Genomic DNA, 19935 nt, shown 5'->3' on the forward strand with positions numbered 1-19935 from the left:
ATTTGCTCTCCTAATTCTGCTACATAAGGTTAACTTGTCATGAACCAGGTTTTGACTTAGTCAAGCAGAACCGAAGCATGGTTTTCAGGTAAATACCAAATTTGTGCTGGATCATGACAAGTGATGTGGCTTTCCTTTCCTAGTATGCTTTCTGGGGGAGGCCTGGGGCAGGGTGATGGATCCTAAAGGCAGCAACCCTCAGCCCAGAGAAGGTGCAGGGACCTGCACACACCCATGCCAGAACCTGAGCTCACCCAGCAAGCCCAGCCAGCACGTGCAGGTTCCAGGTACAGTTCATTTTGCATAAGCTGATTAAATCCAACAGGTTTGTGCTCGTAAGTACTCAAGCACTGTGGGTATTTTGCCTCTGCCTGTCCCGCTCTGCTTGCTTTAAAGAGCAGGCTGCATATGCCCCAGCAGGGTCAGCCAGCCCCAAGCAGCTGCAGTGTCCCTGTGGCCACTGGTGGCCTTCCCCTCACCCCCATGTGCCCACGCAGGGACTCTCCCGACCTTGTCCTCACCGGCTGATGCTCCTCCCTCTCCAGGAGCACCCTGGTGCCTTTCTGTCCCCATATCCATCAGAGCAGTCATACGTCATACCACTCTGCTTAGTGCTTCTCCCCTCCAAAGCCGGCGGTAAGGAGTAAATAATCCTCTCTAAGCCCGGGGAAGGCAGGCAGTTTCCATTTTACACATATAGAAACGGAAGAAGGGGTGAAGAGGTTCAGCCTGTTTCTATCAGTAGATCCCTGAAGATCAAGCACACCACTGGTAAGCGTTTTAACTTAAGCTCTTAGGCAACACAGGGTAACTTAACAAACAAACCCAACAAGCAGGCGCTGAATGTTTATGATCTGTTTGTTTACGTGACACACAAAAAATTTACTCTGGGCAATTTTTCTGGGTATGTTCATTGTTCTGTAAGCTTGTGTGTGCACGTTTGTGGCTGTATCCTCTCCTCTAATCTTCAAGCTAATTTCAGCCAAAGAATTGACTGGAGGCAACAGGAACAATCCATGAGCTTCCTCCAGAAACATTTGCGTGGACTACACAAGCCATATTTCCCATTCTCCCAGCTATACAAGAAATATATATATATATACCATTCTCCCAGCTATACAAGAAAGGCAGGACAAATGAAAGCTGAAGAACCCACAGGGTAGTCAGTTGCAAACCTCTTCAGCACAAGAAGTTGTCAGCCCACTGCCAGCATCACACTGGACATCCCACAGATTACCCACCCTTTGGGTTTCTCACGTGTGTTGTTATTATGTAAGGTCATATGGTCTGACACATGTGTTCCTCGAAGTGATGGGCTTCCTGGACTCCATCCAGAGGATCAATGAGGATTCTATGATCAACAAGAGCTTTGAGAGAACACTGCTGTTCAGTCAGTTGTACCCTGCTTGTACAGTTAAAGGGGATGACTCTACTTTTCTAGGAGGTTCAAGACCTCAGTGGAATTAATGTGGTGGAACTCCACACCCGCACTACATGTTACAGACTGATCTCCAGTACCAACATTGATAGACATTACCCAGATGGAATATAAAAGTTGCTTTTAAAAGACAAGAGCCTCTTAAAACCACTTCATAATGTTAAGATTTAAGTCACTGAAATAAATGCTATCTGCTAACAACAACATTTAAAGTGGGTGGCAATCCTGGTTCCAGCATACTTAAGCTTTGCATCAGAACAAAACTATCATAAATTGGTTAAAAACCACAGTGATATGCAGTTGACACCCACGTATGTTATACTGGCTCCCAAGAACAAATGATATGTGTATAATATCTCAGTATGTTCCATGTGTTATTGCTGTTAAGAATAATGCAAAGTACTTAAAATCTAAAAAAAAAAAAAGTATAATTCAGTTGGAAAAAATATGTAAACTTCTCTTGTACACATAATACATATTCCTCTGCATTCGCTATCAATATTGTTTACTAAATCATTTTTTGTACAGCTAGCAAAAGATCAACAAGAGATCAAAATGTGGTATATAAATAAAGTAACAGTTTTAACTATGATGTCTCCAGTCCTTTCACCTGTATATTCTTATTTCAATACATAGGCTAAAAAAATCACAATAATTGTTATTTATAATTATTATACAAGGATATAAAAATGCCACCTGAAACACAAAACATTAAGCTGACAGAAGTGGTCCCTGAATAACAGGGATTCCTTTGGATATTCCAAGTAATTGTAGTAACAGGGAATCAGCTAACAAAACCACCTTGGTCAGGAGCTACTTTCCTAAATGGCATTAAATACTACCAATGTGAAAGAGTAGAACATTATATCAAATCTTTCCTCTATTTTTACAAAGAATGAAGTGCCCTCTGATACTCACCTGGAGCTCTAAAACACAGTAATTCTGACTGACAAACTCATCTGATTTCCAATTCAAACTTTGCTTTATCTCTGTCTGAGGAACTGAACAGATGCTTCTCCCATGAAAAACGACATCCAGCCTGCTGCTGCTGACACTTTGCTAATAATCCCAAAACCAAGAACTATGGGCTCACTGCAGATTAAAAAAAATGGTGCTTTTCTACTAAAATCCAAGTATCAGTTCTGATAAAGTTCTACATGCAGTCATCCACCCTGCTCAAGGAAGAGAAGCTCTGCAGGTTTTTACCCAGCCCACACCCCACAGAGCAGCCGAGCAGCTGCTTACCTGCTGGTGCAGGGAATCTGCTCAGGGAAGGGTTCCCTGCTCTCACCTGCCTGCCAAGAGTTGGCAGAACATCATTTGCTTCCTTCAGTACTGGAGAACAGCCTCACAGCAGAAGGTGCAAATAAACCCTAAACCCCCTTCATTATTTGTTTTTCTTTTATAAAACACACACCAGCAGGTGATGCTGCCGTTAAATTTCTCAGGATTTGAATTATCTGAAAACACATTAGCAAAATAAATGAAGGTGAAATGGCATTTCAAATACTTGTTTCCCTGGGTATTATTCTGCCTCAGAGGAAAATTTCACTAGAGAAAAAAAAAATCTGCATCAGTTTCAGAAACAAACATTTGGACTAAAGCTTGGAAATAAACTTGGACATGAAAAATCTTTTCATTTATGAAGGGAATTGATTATTAACTTGCATAACCCCAAATTCTCTGGATAAACAAGACAAAAAGAGCACAGACAAAAAACAGATATCTACATGGATAAATAAAAAACATAGGCAAGAATAAGAACCTTTTAGGAAGACCATATTAAATGCATACAAGCTCATTTCTCTCAAAGCCTAGCATTTATTTCCCCTGCATTTATTTTCCCACACTTAGCAGATAATTTCCCTAACACCCCTGAAAATACCAAAACTGATTCTAGGCATTATTATTAATGAGCACAGGCTCCATCTCCTAACTGCAATAATTCTAGGCTGAACTTCTTGTAGTAAACATCACATTCCACAGACTGATGAGCCAGCTCTCAGATAAACACGCTTGCTTAAGTATCAACACCCTATGGCAATCCAAGTCCATGCACAGTGACTCAGTGCAATTATTCTGAGTGTAACAATAAGTGGGCAGTCATGCATATTTGTAACTTATTGGTTTAAACACAAAATTAAACAGCAAGAAGAATTAATGAAAACTATTCAATTTTAGACCAGACTGGGGACAAAATATAAGTATTATAAACATGACATAATCTCATTTAAGGAGACTGTGTAACATGTAGGTTTTACAAATAGTTACAGACATTAATCTTGTTACATTTATTTCCAGAGTTTTATTCAGTAACAGGATTGATTGGCTGGAGAAACACAGGCTCAGACAAAAAAATAGCTGAAAGCTCTATTTTTGTCAGAATGACAGATTCTTTTCTTAAGTAACTTGTTTTGTTGTCTTTTGTTCCAGGACTATAAACATTATTAGCAATTCTCCAACTGGCAAGAGAGGCTGAGATGTTTTGTCTTCACCATTCTGGATTGCTTTTTGTTCTCTTACACAATCCAAGCATTGGGAAGTGGCAGCAGTTTTGACTTCCCTTCCTTGCAAGATCACCTTTCTTTTGCTCACAACTGGATCTTTCTGCTGAAGCAGTGAGGAGAGAGCTGATCCATGGCTTGCCCTTGCTCTGAGAAGAGATGGGTTGTAGATCCTGATAAGCAGAACTATTGCAACCTATGAGACAACCAACATTACCATCCAGTTCCCTGTCATTAATTTGCTTCCTATCATCACTGACTTCCCACAGCCAAGCTTCTGTGCAGCTTTCATGTGGCTGCAGTTATTTCTCTTTGCACCAAGAGGTCATTTCATATGTTGCTAGCAGAAGGGATGCTGCTTTCTTCTGTGACTTCAGGCAGCTTTTAGGAAACAAAGATTTCCTGCCCCCTTTCCAACTAGAGGCAAAGGTCAGGGAGTCTAACAATGAAGCACAGTGTTGCAGCTCGATATTTTAGTGCTAAAAAATTTACCCACAAAAGCAAAGAGGACAATTGCTATATAAAACTACATGCACAAACACATCCCATCCAAAGCACATGTTTGTAGCCCAAGCAAGGATTTGTGCCCACTAAAACAATGCTATTATGTATATATTTCCTGAGAAAGATGATATACTACTATGCAAGGCCCAACACTTTGAAAGTGGTACATCTGGGGTTTTGTAAGAACTGAAAAGTACAATCCATGAGTACAAAACAGGATACCTTCCTTGCTGGACTCAATTGCTAATGGTCACATTCACACTTTACTTCCATGCTGTGACCTGTTCCAGAGCCTCTGCCATCCCCTTGACCTACCGAAAGCATTTACACCCAAGGGGTGATTTCTTTAAATCAACATTATCTTCCACTTTTCACTAACAAGGCTACATCTGATCCACCATACTGTCTCTGTGATATTCCTCCTATTCAGGATCCAAGAGGAAATGTATTGGAACAGCTTTGCCATACATTTTTAACAGCAATATAATAGTGCCCAGAGCACCAAGGCCTCACTACATATTTATGAGCTCCAATTTTCAAACAATACCCTTCCCAGGCAAAGGAAATAATCACCAAAAACCCACAGTGAAAACTGTTTCATTATTTGGATCACAGTTGGTAAGTATGGTCTTTGCTGTCCCATACAGGGAATGGCTGCTTTTGTGTTAACCTTCACTATAGCTCTTCTACTCCATTTGGAGGAGATGGGACCCTAAATCAGCATAGGTCAATGCAGTGTCTCCCATCCCTTTATCTATTTCACAGGATGCTGGATAGTGATCTGCTGGATGTGATATGCTGCATTTTGTTTTGCTCATTTTCATTTCTGCAGAAGTTAAGTGTTCCCCACAGAGTAGTACTTTTTGTTTACATTTTTTTACAAGACTCCCAAATGCATCATTCAGAGGAAATACTGTCAATATAATAGTTTATACTGTACACAAGAAAATGCCTTCTCAGATCACATTCATGATCCAGCCCACCATCAGCTTCAGGAAGTAAATCTACAGAGGCTTCAGGGCATAAATCTACAGAAGATTCAGAGCAAAGTGCAAAAAAGACTAACACTAGTCAATCACAGGAAAAACTACCCCATCCTATCTCACCTGTTCCCCTTACTGTGCTGGAAACCAAGCTCTGAGGCGGATGCCTTTGCCCTGAAGCACTAGGCTGTCACCTAGCAACTTTTTCCAACAGCTGGAAAGCCTTACTCTATTGGGTTACTCACCAGGATGGAGAAAAAGCTCATTCAAACCTCTAAGGCTTCCTCCATAAAAAATGAAGCTGAGCCAATTTCTCTGCCCCAGACATTCAGGCATACCTTCAGCAGCCTCTGCGATGATCATCCAGCCACTCACGCAGGTGACAGAGCTCACCACATAAGGTGCTCATCACAGCACTTCCCAAACTAGTCAAGCATGGGTTGGAATAAGGACATATGCAGAATAGAAATCCAGATGCCTTTCCTGAACGGCTTCAAAGAAATTAAAATCCTCCATCTACTTGCTGACTTCCTTCATTTAAGACAATTAGTTAAATCAATACACATCCTTCACTGAAAAAAGCAGGTGTGTTGTATCTAGTGTTTGGAGAAAGACAAAAAATATTTACTATATAGATAGACTAGCTGTATATGAGCAAAACAAACTGAACTCCCTCATGCATCAACAGCCAAGAAAAAAAGAAAACTTATGGCTGCCTCTTCAGCTGGGCAGAAGCAACAAGCAGGACTTCTGACAGGATGATTAGATGACTTCTTAACCACTCTCTCAGTAGGAGAAAGGCAGGAAAGGAGGTCTAAGTCTGACTGACAGAGAAGCAAAAGCATGCTTTTCTCATGCTCCAGTCCCTGAAGACCTATTGCCAACCTGCAATACGCCCTTATTTTTCAATAGTCCTCCATCTCCCTGCTCTTGCTCTGCAGAGACACTGGCTCATGTTCCAGCCCTCTGTCCCCACATTCCTGCCCATACCTTGGTCAAAGTAGCAGAGGAAATGACATGGACAGTTTCAGAATGGCTGTAAAGCATGTGGGACCTGACAACCAGGAGTCCCTTCTCCAGCCCAGGTGAGCCACCAGAGTAGTGGCATGGGTCCCCTGAACCACTGGAGGGCCTGCCAAACAGCCTCTGCTCCAGCACAACATTCTGCTGCCCAAGGGAAATAATTTCCCCTACAGTGATTCACTGATTTACAGCTGGCTAGCTACTACCCCCACCTCTTTGGTGAATGCAACATACACAAGCACATGGTCTGCAGCTGCAGAGAGAAACCCCAGGGGAGGCAGTGATTGATGTGCCATATACAGCCTGCCACCAGTTGAGAAAGCTCCCATCTGAAAGGATAAATTGCTTATCTTCAGCGTCAGAAGTTCCTCACACTGTCTTAGATGAAGGATCAGTCCCATGTCTAAGTCAAACCCCCCTCACTGATAAAATTCTCACATATCCATAGAGGAAAAACTTGGTTTCTCATGTGAGTACCAGGAACCATGTACTTTTAGCTGGTGTTTCTCTATTTTTGAGGACAAAGGCAGGTGAAGGGCATTTCTTCCTACAGCCAGTGTTTCAGTGTGGGACAGGCTTACGGAGCCATCACAGCAGCTGCAGTGACTGGGACCACCAGCCTGCCGTGCATGGGGACCAGCCTGGAGTGCAAACCTAACTCCCCCTGAGCAGTAAGTATTGTGGCCAGACTCCTGGTACCCAACTTAACCTCTTCATAGTTAGGCCAAAAATTCCAGTATAATGCTGCTCCCCAACTTAAGCAGATCCTGTTTTCAAGGTGAGGATGATGGCTTTATGTGTTACAGGAATTGTTTTGTGCAAAAGCAGAGAACAAAATGAGTGATGGTGGTAATGGGACAGAAAAGCTACACGAGTGATGGGGTGCATCTTGCAGCTAAGAAGAGACAGGCTAGTTGAGGGTAGATTCTTGTACCTCATGAGAGACTACTGATGACAATGCCAACAAGACAGAAATGAAGCAAAAAGCTAGGTCACTGAAACTACTAAATGCCAAGAAGCACAAAAAAACATATGCAGAAAAGCTCATTAATCATAAAATACCCTCCTGTGCCTTGCATTGAGGATCCAAAATAAACACTGGGAGTTTTAAACACTTTTCAAGAAATTACACTAAACTACATGAATTCTGGATGTGTCCATGTTTGGGTTTCTAGGCAATAAGGCTTCAGTACAACTCTATTCCATGCCAGGTACTAGTTTTAAAATGGAAGTCAGACCTCCTTGACATGTGATGGTGGGAGGTCTGAGATACTGCACATGACCAAATAAGTCTATGACTCTGAAGACAGTGTGGGATTCCCCCCCCACACTTATATGAGAAGCAGCTGCTTCTTTTTGGTGGTAGTGTTAGTGTGTTTTTAATGCAAACACATTTCCCCTTCTCCAGAAAACGTTCCCAGGGTATTGTGGCACCCTGAGGGTAAGTCTTGCATGGCATCGTGCTTGAAAGGAAAGCTGAAGTTTTCTCCTGCAGAGAACTGAGGAGACTCCATAGCCAGGGTCCTCCCAGAGAAGAGGAGCAACACACTGCCTGAAGAAAACAGAGCCCAGGAGCTCAGAACTGACCTCAGGATTTCCAATCCCCTTACCTAGGAACAATGCTATACTAGCACAATACATGTCTGCAGGTTTGGGATGTGAAAACAAGGCCCCTACAACTAAACGCTCAAGTAAGCTACGGTGAACTCCTCAAAATGAGGACCCAATTACATCAGGCTTTCAGAAAACTGCTCAACAAGGACAGTTCATTACATAAGATCCAATTTTAGGAATGACTGTCATATAAGGGTGTAAGAATAGTTATCTCTTTTGCTTTTGCCATTAATGGAGACTCCACATGGAAGGTCATTTTTGCTGAGGACCAAATGACATTGCTGCAGACTAAGAAGAGGAAACAAAATTGATGCGTGGAGACCCTACTGTGTGTACCTGGAGCAACTCCAGGTCAACACAAGTCCATCCTCCTCTGACTCCTTGACCTCCTTGATCTTCTCTACTGCAATGCACCAACCCCTTACTTTTACCACTTACTAGAAACATGGCTAAATTACCAAGTTTGAAATATCACTGGAGAAAGCGGTCTTTTTATTTTTCTCTAATCTGAACATTTCATTGACAGGGGTTTTACTAGAATCACAGAATTGCTTAGGTTGGAAAAGACCTCTAAGATCATCAAGTCCAAGCATTAACAAGTCCAACAGTAAATAATCATGTCCCCAAATGCCACACATACATGTCTTTTAAATACCTCAAGGGATAGAGCCCACCAGTGTCCTGGGCAGCCTGTTCCAATGCTTGACAGCCCCTTCTATGAAGAACTTTTCCCTAATATCCAATCTACACCTTCTCTGATGCAATTTGAGGCAATTTCCTCTTGTCCTAAGGCTTTTTACTTGGGAGAAGAGACTGACCCCCCAGCTGTCTATAATCTCCTTTCAAGTAGGTGTAGATAGCAATAAGGTCCCTCCTGAGCCTCCTGCTGAACAAGCTGCTCCCTCTAAAATGTGTATTTCAGACCAGCTTTGTTACCCTTCTGTGGACATGCTTTGGCACCTCAAACAAGTCCTTCCTGTTGTGAGGGTCCCAAAACTAAATGCAGTATTCAAGGTACGTCCTCACCCGTGCCAAACACAGGGAGACAATCACTTCCCCAGACCTGCCCTTAACAGCTATTCTGATCCAAGTGGATGTATAGCAAATGGTTGCAGACAGGAGAGGGTAAGCCAGGAGCCTTGAGGTGAAAACTTGGCAGTCCTCTGGAGAAGCCCCATGTGAATCCATACTTTCAGCTCAAGTTGCCAGCTATACATGACTGCGGAGCCATGAGATTTTGGCTTAGCCAAATAGGAATAAGGCTGCCCTATCTACTCCTTTATAGCAGCAAGAATGATGGTGACACAGTCTAACACAAGGTATGCCACAGTGCCAGCAAAAGAGCAATGTGTGTGATGCTCTTCCCTCCAGATGCTGTGTAAGGCATGCCCTCAGTGTCCTCTGACCAAAGAAGCACAGTGCAAAAAGGTGGAAGGGCTTTTCTTTCCTTGCTAGAAACCTTTAAGAACAATATCCACCTAACAAAGGGCATCACAGAACTCAGCATGCTCTTGCTGATGTCTGCAGTGCCACAGTTCTGCCTCCTAGTGCCTTGTCCATGTGCATTTCAGAGCGGGCAAGGGAAATACCCTTATTTTAGTGACTAATTCAGTTAGCATAACAGGCATGTTCCCTGTTCACCATAAACCTCCTTCGTATCTGATAAGTGCATCTGGAAGGAGAGGGAGTAAAGGGAGGAAGATACTCTACATTTATGTTTCCATTAATTCAGGATAAGAAACAGATCAAATGTTCATTTATTCCGTGTTCCAGGACACTTCTTCCAGACACTATAGTTTCTTAGATACCAGCATCTCCCTCACCTACATATTCACACTGATCCATATAAAACTATGAGTCATTACACAAAGTTCCATCCAGAAAAGTAAGCCATTCATCCTTTGGGGGAGGAGGAGGAGGAGAGGGAAAATTAAGAGCTGTTTCCAATTTAATTGGCAGACTTTACATTTTTGTTCTGCTTCCATTGGAAAGTGTGGTGCTAATTTTTCTGCCACAGCTTGCAACCACGGTGAGATCTCAATCTGCTTCATTTACGTCTACCAGCAGGACTGCTAAAAAAATAAATCAAAATTGTATTTGCCGTGCCTCTGGTCAGTGTGCAAGCTCTGTGTGCTGAACTAACGCTTGCGTAATTTCAGGGAGTCAAGTGTTTTAAAGCTCCCTGTAACTGCTAAGTGCCTTTTTCAACTGCTCAAGCCTTGGTGTGGTATTCTTGAGAGCACAATACCTTCTGAACCCTTTTTGAAAAAGAAAAGTGCCATGGATTCATGCACACTGCTCTGCAGCATACACTTGACTTTGACTTTTATGCCATACAGCACATTTATGCCCCACCCTGTCTTTTTACTGTACCTTCTAGTCAAAAACGCGGTTTCCTGTAAGCAAGCAGCTTTTTTGGGGGCTAATTTTGAAGTGAGGATACTAAAGAAGCAGCTAATTAGAACAGGTATGTGGTTGTAGTTCCTACATTACCTACTTCAACACAGGAGTTTTAATTATGTGTTTCCCTTTCCAGCGTGACAGAGTACTGGACTTTGACTGTCTTCTCATTTTTACCCTTTGTATAATTCCTGATTTTTTTCTCAGATGCTTCTTGGCTTTGCACCTTTTTCTCCCTCATTTTCTAATCCAACAATTCCAGCCTGGCAGCTGCACATAACATTTATGATTATTTCAACTCAACCTCCCTCATCTTGTTCCTTTTTTCACACAGCTCTTAAATCATGATCTTTCCCTCACGAGCAATTCAGAGGCCATTCTCACGGGCTGCATTACCCAAGAGGCATGAGTGGTCCATTGGTGCAGGGAGCATGGTTAATTCCACAGCAGTTGTTGAGCTCTCAAGACCAATGGCAGGTAGCACTCAGCAGCAAATCCTCTGGTGGAGGACTGGAACCATCTACTTGAGCTGCTCCTGGAGCTCCTGCAGCGATCATGGAGGGACATTTGGAACACATGATCTATACATGTGTGGATTGCAGGGTTACAAAGAACAGCAACCCGAAGTCCAAAGCAAATAATACACAAAAGACACCAAATCAGCACTCTTTCTGCAGGAGCTAAGCTAAAGCCAAGCTGCCATGAGACTTTCAGTACCTTTTCCCAAATTAAATCAGTTTAATTCTGTGTGACTTTGCTAATAATTCATGGATCTTTTAATGATGCATGGATTCATTGATCTTTGAGGAACATCAGATTTCCCTGCACTTACTCCCTTTCCAAAAATTTATCAAGCCTTAAGGCTTCCACAGTGGTTGTGTATCAACATTTTCTAAAGTGTCAAACACGCAGAGGAGAACTACTGTTGTGTCCTTCAGTAGCCATCTCAGTTGACAAGGAGGTAGGAAGTGACACAAACATCAGAAAGACTGCTATGCACCTCTGATACCTAATAGCTACAACTGACAGTTCAACTTGCTCAAACTTCCCTGGAGCAGAGCATCTGGAGTTCCTGTCAATCAAGCTGATGCCAAATATTCCAGGCACCTTCATGCAAAAACCACACTTTTCTTCATTAAAAAAATAGGAGTATGTAAACTATATCCTGCTCCACAGCAGCTCAGGACATGAAAAAAAAAAAGAAAAAAGGAACCACAGGCACAAAAGCAGCACAACCTGCTAAGAAAGAAGTGTTACATCAAGCAAGATGTGCATGTGTAGGTCTGCTCTCTTCCATTTCCACCTCCTTCCTAGCCTAGGCCATGCAATTTTATCCAGTGTAGCTTGCTGGGTCATTGCATTTCATCTGCAATGTAAGGGAATATAAGCCACATGCAATACATTCAACAAGTATTGAAGGCATTAAGAGGCACCTGAACAGTTCAGGAAAATTACAAGCTCCCAAGTAAAGACTTCAAAATTACAAGGAAAAAATCTGTACTTGCAAATCTTAACACCAAGATTCATGGTACGTACAGCTGCAGAAGAAAGGCATCTCATCTAAAGAGAGAATGCTTCCTCACAAACTCCAGGTAATTTAGCTTTCTTTTTATTTAATTTTAAGGCTCTCCAACAGTTTACATTAGGTATTTAAAACTTACAAGCCAATTATTTAGTCTCAAAAAGCGATCCTTAAAAGGTAAAAATGCATACTTTTAGCTGATGAGTAATCAGGGCAAACTTTCTTTTCTCTTTTAGAAATGAACTTATGCTTCTTGCCCTCTAAAAATTATGGAAACTTTTAAAGGCAGAAAATGCCATGGGGAAAAAAAAAATAAAAAAGAAGAAACACAACACTAGATAATTTTAAACCCTTTGCATACCTAAAAAGGGCATATTAAACCACAAACTTAGTCATAAACCTCCAGTAAGTGCAAAGACGAAGTACCGCGGGCGCGACATGCAGCCGCTTGGCTGCCGGCAAGGCAGCGGCTTGGAGCACACAACACACGCCAAAGGAAATGGGTGATGTACCTTGCCTGCCTCCAGCATCTCCTCCTCCACCCCCCACCCTCCCAACCACCTGTAGCAGCCTCAGAGGAAGCAGACATGCTCCCACATACTTTCCAGCTATGCTGTGCCAGCCGCAAAGTATGCACGCAGCCAGCAACACATGTGTGAAAATACATACGTGGAGAACCAGCTTCGGATCTCTCTCTGCAATGATTAACCTCATCTGTGAGCAAGCCAAAATTACCTTCTCATTTTTTAATTTAAAAAACAAACCAGAAAAGCAGCCCAAGGAGCAAAAGAGAACCCCTCCATCACATTCGTGCCCTTTCCCTTTCTCCCCCGCACGCACACCTACCCACACCTACACTGTGCTGGAAAAAGGCTGTAAGCATGGCATTACCACTATTGTGTCCTGGGTACAGAGTGCTGTGGTTTTGAGATTAAACACCCAGTAAAGAAAATTTACCCTTTTGACCAGAATTTTCCATAAGCAATTGAACATTGGTTAGGAAAATAAAATAGAGAAAAGTTTAAATTTTCTCTCATGCTTAGATGAGGCTATATGATTGAGATCACTTCCCTGTGATAACCTAAAATTAGGGCAAAAAGGACACACACCAAGTGCCAGAGAGAATATGCCTGGCCATAGGGACCATGATACTGGGGACACTGGGAACTGGTGCCAGGGCAGCACAACTTGATTTGGGGGCTCTCCTTGCAGGTGCCAGAAGGGCACCCTGCTTTTACCAGTTTCAAATACAACGTTATAGGTATCTTTTTGTCAGTGGCCAGTCTTGAAGGGAAAGCAAAAAAAAAAAAGGTAAACCAAGGGGAAAAAAAAAAAAAATCATGTGATGCTCCCCACTCCCCTGAAAAACCCAGCATCCACAGAGAAAGAAGTTTTAAACCCCAAAGAAGAAAGGAGCAGAAAAAAGACCCAGGGAAAATAACTTGTTTTCCAAAGGTCCTCTGGAAACTCTTGGGGCACTTTGCCTATTCTGCAACGATCTCTTTCTTGAGCTATTTCACTTTTGCAGATACGCTAGAGGAGGGACCCATGGGTGGGGAGGGAGTTAAAAATAAAAGCAAACACTGAAAAGCTATTTGTAAACTGTTTCACCCCAGCAAACCCTTTAACTTGCGGTTTCTCTAACCAACTGTACAGCACACCTGCAGAGTGAGTTGGGGCAGGAGATACCCCTCCACAAATACACAGGAGATCCCTCGCTGGGCTGCACCTCCTCGGGCACCTCTCTGTGCAGGATGATAGCAAGAGGTGCCCATGTTCCTGGCAATAGCCTAAGCTTTACAGTCAAGTAAAAAATGAAAGGTGGGCAGGGGACAAAACCACATAAATAGATATCTGTTTTCTCAGATAAAAATGCCCTGAACGCAATTTCAGCTTTGCAACAATCAACACTGCCCTTTTGTGGGCTTCAACATATACAAGATGTCAGGCACCTAGTCATCTCTCCTTCACCCCATGATCTCTGACTCGCTAAAGAAAGCAATTGTGCCAGGTGTTACCAAGTACAGCTATAAATCCTACAGCCTTCTCTGCCCCATCCAGGTGACCTGCAACCTGAGGTGTCAAATGCGTCAATTAAGCTATCCCTCAAACCCTGCACAGTCCCAGGAAAGCCAGATGCCCACCTCTTCCAACATCAGTTCAGTGCTCCAGGTCTGTTGCCCAGCATTTGGAGCAATAGGCTGGGAACAAAGACATTTCTCACAGTTCTGGTTTGCTCATAGTCCAACAAAAGGGCACTAATTCTCACCTCTGGGTGGACTACTACTTTACAAACAAAAAAACACCAAGCAAATCCCAAACCACCTTCAGGCGGTGAATCAGCCATTGCTTGAGTCACACATGCACAGACTGCACCAAACTCAACTGAGAGCTGCACCACCGACCTCAGCCTTTGCTCTTTTCTGCCTTCCCACCCCTACCTTCACCCCAAAACTAGCAAGGAACTTCTTCACGATGCTCTGAAGATTTAAATCAGAAATATGCAAGCAATGCTAGTGTGGGCATAGACATCCCAGAAGGCAGGAGGAAGATGGATTGTATTAACTAACACTGCTGATGCTGGAAAATGTGCAGGTAACCAGGAGGGGCAAATCCCAAAGGAGCATGATCAAATAAGCATCCCTGGTATGGCTGTTTGTCCAAAGCTTCACCAAACGATCAAAACTTCCTGAGGTGCAAAGACTGGAAGGGAAAACCTTGCAGAAGCCCTAATTCTTCACTCTGGAACATGGTTACCAGGATAATTTTTTACATGGAATTGAACTGGATTCTAGGAATTATAGGAATCCAGTCTAGGAAAATTGATCTTCTACCTTTTCTTCCAAGACCAAATCATGTTTTTATTCTGACAACAGCTGAGCACAACAGAATTCTGCTATGGCCCCATCAGGCTGCAGACTACAGACCCTATAACCAAAGGTTATTCTTACCTCTCTATCAGCTTTTGCATTGTTTGTTTACAGAACTGTGGCACCAGGAAACCCTAAAACCACCTGTACCAAAGGACAATCATAGAGAAGACAACTTCACTGCAAGAAATAGACTGCAAGTGGTGGGGAAGGACAACAAGGCACTTGAGTAACAAACAAGGAAATGTGTGGGGCAAGCAAACCACTTCTGGCATTCATGCTTATCACTGCCACCTTGCCCTACCCTCCTGCACATGCACACCCTCTCCAAAACACTCAAGTCTCATCTACGCTTTGAATTCCTTTGCTGCTGAGTGTAGTAGTCAGCTCTTTCTTGTTATTTTGGAGCAGACTGTAAAGACTTTAGTCCTATAAAATTCTCCTATGACATAACTGACCTTGTTGCTCTTTACGCTACTCCAGTTTTCATAAGAAAGAAGAAAGCAGTTAAATTCTCAAGTGATTCAATCAAGTACTGTGTTCATCTCCAGAAATAACTGGCATCACTTTGAAATCAAAATATCTACCCCACTGCTATAGAAAGACTTCATAGCTATAAGTTCCGTATAGATAACAATTCAACAGCACAATATTTCTTTCCTCTACCAAAACTCATCATTAAAAGCACCAGAAATATTTGTGGCAGACAGCTAATACCAATTACTACTTTCCTTGCAAGCTATTTTCACTAAATTAGCCTTGATAGCATTACAGTTTGTTGAGGTAGGAAACAATAGAAATTAACAAGCCATGGCACTCTGGGGAGGAAAAAAAGAACCATGGAAGCAGTATTTACCCCTTGAAAGTAGTATTTGGGAAGAAACAAGAAGCATTACACTGGCTAAATAACATGTGGGTTGCTTGTACTTGTGCACTGCATTTGCAACCCTGTGTTTTGCTTTAGTAACAGGGGCTAGACAAAACAAATGGACTATAGCTGCTTGTCCTTTACTTTGATCTTACCAAATGGTAAAAAATTTTTAGAGAAAGTTTAGAGATGATCTGAATGATACTCACAGCTTTTTAAGCTTGGAATTTGCTGGTTGGTGCATTAAGCATTACTCACTTTCTGAACAAAGTGGAAAGTTAACACAAATTGGCAGATGACTAACTGTCCAAGAAAGAGATTACTGAATGAATCACTGACTCTACTTTTAGTCTAAAAAGACAAATGAAGAGGACCAAGAAGGGGGAAAAGACAAATAAAAAAATTTTCTTGCAAAGTGTTCAAATTTGCATTGCCCATGAATTTCCAACTATGACAAACTATGCATACATTTCATAATTTACCATGAGTTTTACACTGGGGTTAGCTTACTGATATGCCCCATGATTACTTCACGGCTTTGCTTAATTTGGACTTCTGTAAGAACTCTGCTCCACACTTTCCCTTGGTACACATTTAGTAATTTACAGGAACAAATTAAGGGATTGGAAATGAAGTTAAATTGCTGAGTTGAGTCACAAGCACTTGGCAGGGTACAGAACACACAAAAGTACCTCAGGCACAGCAGACACCTGAAGCTGACCTGAAGCAGGATTTAGATTTCCCAGCTCAAGAAGAGGACCTAACCAAAAGGTTCCATTTTCATTTTTGCTACTCAAGGTCTGGTGAAAAGTTTGCCTAATGCACAACCACCATTCAGCTTTGCAGAAAGTCATCCCAGGGTGCTGCTGAAGAACACAGGAAAGAGGCAGCAGTGCCATCCCCCTCCCAAACAACAGCCACCCAGCTCCAGCAGCCTGATGGGGTAAAGCTACAGACAGCAAATTTAGGAGATCTGGGTTTGCCCCTCAGCAACTTGCTGCACTCACTGCTCTCCCTTGTCTTTCCCACATTAGCTCTGCTGCTCTTTGGACCTGTGGTCTTACTCTTCAAATTGCCTAGGAAAATTAGCCAGGGTTAAGGAAATGGTAAATTGATAAATTGATTGTGTATAGGTTGAAAAGCTGAATCAGCACAGCCAATGCACATGGCCAAGCAGGACCTCCTGCTCCCACCCAGTGGCACAAGGCACTACCAGCTCTCAATTTCACCCTCTTGTTTTGAAGGATGACATTAGACTCACTCCCTCATCTGAGTAAATTCAAGTCACTCAGGTCATCTGCTGAACCTGTTACTCAACATTGCTCACCATCATCCCCAGAGCAATAAAAGGCTTAGAGAAGACCCGAGGGTTTAGGAATGCAGCCACATGGTTCAAAAACTTCTCCATAGTCACCAGGTCTGCTCATCTCTTCGAATGTAAAGTTCTCCTTCAGGAGATGGGGCATGATGCAGTGACTGTCAGTGCACTTTGGGGACCAGATGTCCCATGGCCAGCCTAAGCCTTTTAACAAGTTTTGGTTTAATTTGATGCATTATCCAGGTTCTTGACTGCACAGCAAAGTTAACATGCACAGACATACACACGGACAGAGTAATTTCCTGCCAATTTAGTTCTCAGGGCTGGCCCACTGTGGGATGAGACAGGTGCCATGGCAAGAAAAGGCAAGGAGAGGAGATGCTGAGCAGAATCACAGCCCCAAATCTGGCAGCAACACTGTTACCTTCCCTTCAAAGGTCTAGCCCTGTGATTTTGGACAAAAATCCAACTTCAGAGTCAAGAGCTCAAAACGTCAATGAGATCTAGACCCATTATTCATTTGCCATGAGCCAACACTCACAGCATTTCTAATGCCATGCTTTTCTAAAGAACTCAGAGTGCTGAACCTGTGTCCTCTTGAACTCTGAATGACCACTGACACCTTGTTTTGCAGTCTTTATCAATTATTCTTCTGTGAACTTCAGTAAGAATTGTCCCTAAATAAATCCCTTAAGTTGGAATTCAGCCTTTTACGCTATATCCATCTGAAAATAATAAAACTTGCCTATTGTTGCCATGTTACGAACAACTGGATTTCCACATGTTGTAAAGTTTTATTTCTACAGGCTTCTGCACCTCTATTTTTAGTGCACTTCTCCCAGTAAGAGGCTACAAGATAAAGGTTTTCCATTGCAATCTGGTTACACAAGAAACTGACAAACACATCCAAGGTATTTCAGCACAACCAAAACCAACTACATTAATATATATTAATATTTAGTGGTAAAAGATGCCCGCTGACAATGAGGAAGATGGGATAAGCCTAGATTTTCTGAGTAGATTTTGTTAAAAACACACTCTGCTTTAAAATGGAAAAAGAAGGAACAAAGAACCATCATATTCTTGCAAGCAATAACTTACTAGTATAAATATTGCAACAACAGAGAAAGTAAACATGGAGGCTTCATAAATGTGGGAATTTTCACTCTAACAGGGAAGAAAATACTAGCTCTGCCTCATCTATAGCCCCTAAACCTTGTAACAACACAGGCAACTTGAAAACAGATAGCAACACTAAATATTAATGCAGAAGATCAGGAGACACTGATTGGACTACCATTCAAAGTACAACACCTTGAATAAAAGAATTAAAATGTGATACACTGTAACACCATGAAGGGCATACTCTGCTTACATAAAAACAAAATAACCACACAATCTATAAGGCACACTTTCAAACAAAAAGCAGAATGAGCTAGAGGTTACTTCACTGCATTGAACACAGCACAGAATCTTTACAACAAAGTAAACAACTCAAAGGCTCAAACCTATTACTTTTTAAGAGAGAGAGAAAAATAAAATAATTTAACAGATCACTTTCCGATTTGCGCTTTTTTCAGTATCGCTTTCAGTACTGGAAGATGCATGCTTCCTTCCAGGTAGTGACAGACACATCCTACAGCTGTCATTTATGTTTCAACTCCTATTTTCTGTTTATCTTCCTCACTGCATCCTCTGACCCCCAGCTGAAACAGCAATACAGGTCACTCAGCAGTCTTACTGCCCCTCTCTTCACCAGACTGGAAGAGAGGTAGAGAACAGCAGCTTGGCAAGATGAGGTGGTGTGCCAAGTCTTCCCGCAGTTGACATAAATACATTATATTTTCCAGATGCGCATCTCTGACATCGAGGCTAAGGATCGGCAATACTCAACGGTGAAATGCAAAACACTGAGAAGAAGACAGGAGAGGGGAAGACTTTCACACTGCAAGAAGTGCAAAAAGTAGGTATAAGTAGGCTTTCTTTGGAGAGTAAAAGATCTTTCACTGCTGCACAGCAAATCCCTAAATCTTCCATAAGTTAAAAAAAAAAAAATCCTCAAAGTAATATTTTCCAACCTTTCACTATGAGTAGGGGCGAAAACCACATGTTTTAAAGGTCTTCCACAGTTTTATTATTAGAAGTAGAAACCCTACTGATACTGATGAGTCATTTGTATTGGCAGAAACCAAGAACACCCATTTTCTTCATGTGTTACAAAGCTCTCAGTGTGGTTTTCTATTAATTACTGGTCAAAGTAGTTGACTAAAAACAAAACAAGTGATATGAACTCACCTTGTTTTTAAACCCTGTTCTATAGCAGCTGATTTTCGTTATCACACTTTCAAAGACCGCTTATTTTTCACCCCATTCCACAAGAAGAAGAAAACTGCACAAAAGACAACTATAAATCTAAACTCCCTCATAATAAATCCAGAACTGCAGATGGCTAATTCACTCCACTTCTGCAAAGGCTTTTGTGATCAGCTAAGAAAGAAAGAAGAAAGAAGGGAAGAAAAAAACCCAAAAACCACAACAAGAAGATCAGTTAAAAATCATCACTCAGCAGCAGCTATCATTTTAGAATCCTTATGAGTAATCAGAATAGAGCCTGTAAATAAAGAAGCTGTTGTACAAGAGCGTGAGCAGATGAAGGAATCCTTTCATGCTAGCAGCCAGTGATATTGCCACACAGGAGGTAAAAACGAGACTAAGAAATAGAAAATTTTTGAAAATGAAAGACAGCTAAACCCAGGTTTTTTTAAGTTTAATCATAATTCCTTGCTGACTTTAAAGAAGATTTATTCCATAAATAGGGGTGGAGGGTAGGTAGACTCCCCAGCACAGCCTGCATTTGGAAAGGGAAAACACAATTCATAGGTTAGACTTGC

General features: G+C 42.0%; 1 protein-coding gene across 17 annotated transcripts in view; it reads right to left on the reverse strand.

The window, feature by feature from the left end:
- Positions 1-19935, reverse strand: part of BACH2 (BACH transcriptional regulator 2) — a 186324-nt gene that overhangs the window by 160778 nt on the left and 5611 nt on the right. The window contains exon 1 of one of the 17 annotated variants that reach the window (XM_085576461.1): positions 511-19933. The exons of the other annotated variants lie outside the window; for them this stretch is intronic. The gene's annotated coding sequence lies outside the window, so the exon portion shown is untranslated. Of the gene's footprint in view, positions 1-510; positions 19934-19935 lie in introns of those variants that run through there. 17 annotated transcript variants of the gene reach the window in all.

Source organism: Lonchura striata, chromosome 3 (genome assembly GCF_050655825.1).
Source record: "Lonchura striata isolate lonStrDom1 chromosome 3, ASM5065582v1, whole genome shotgun sequence".
NCBI classification, from domain to species: domain Eukaryota; kingdom Metazoa; phylum Chordata; class Aves; order Passeriformes; family Estrildidae; genus Lonchura; species Lonchura striata.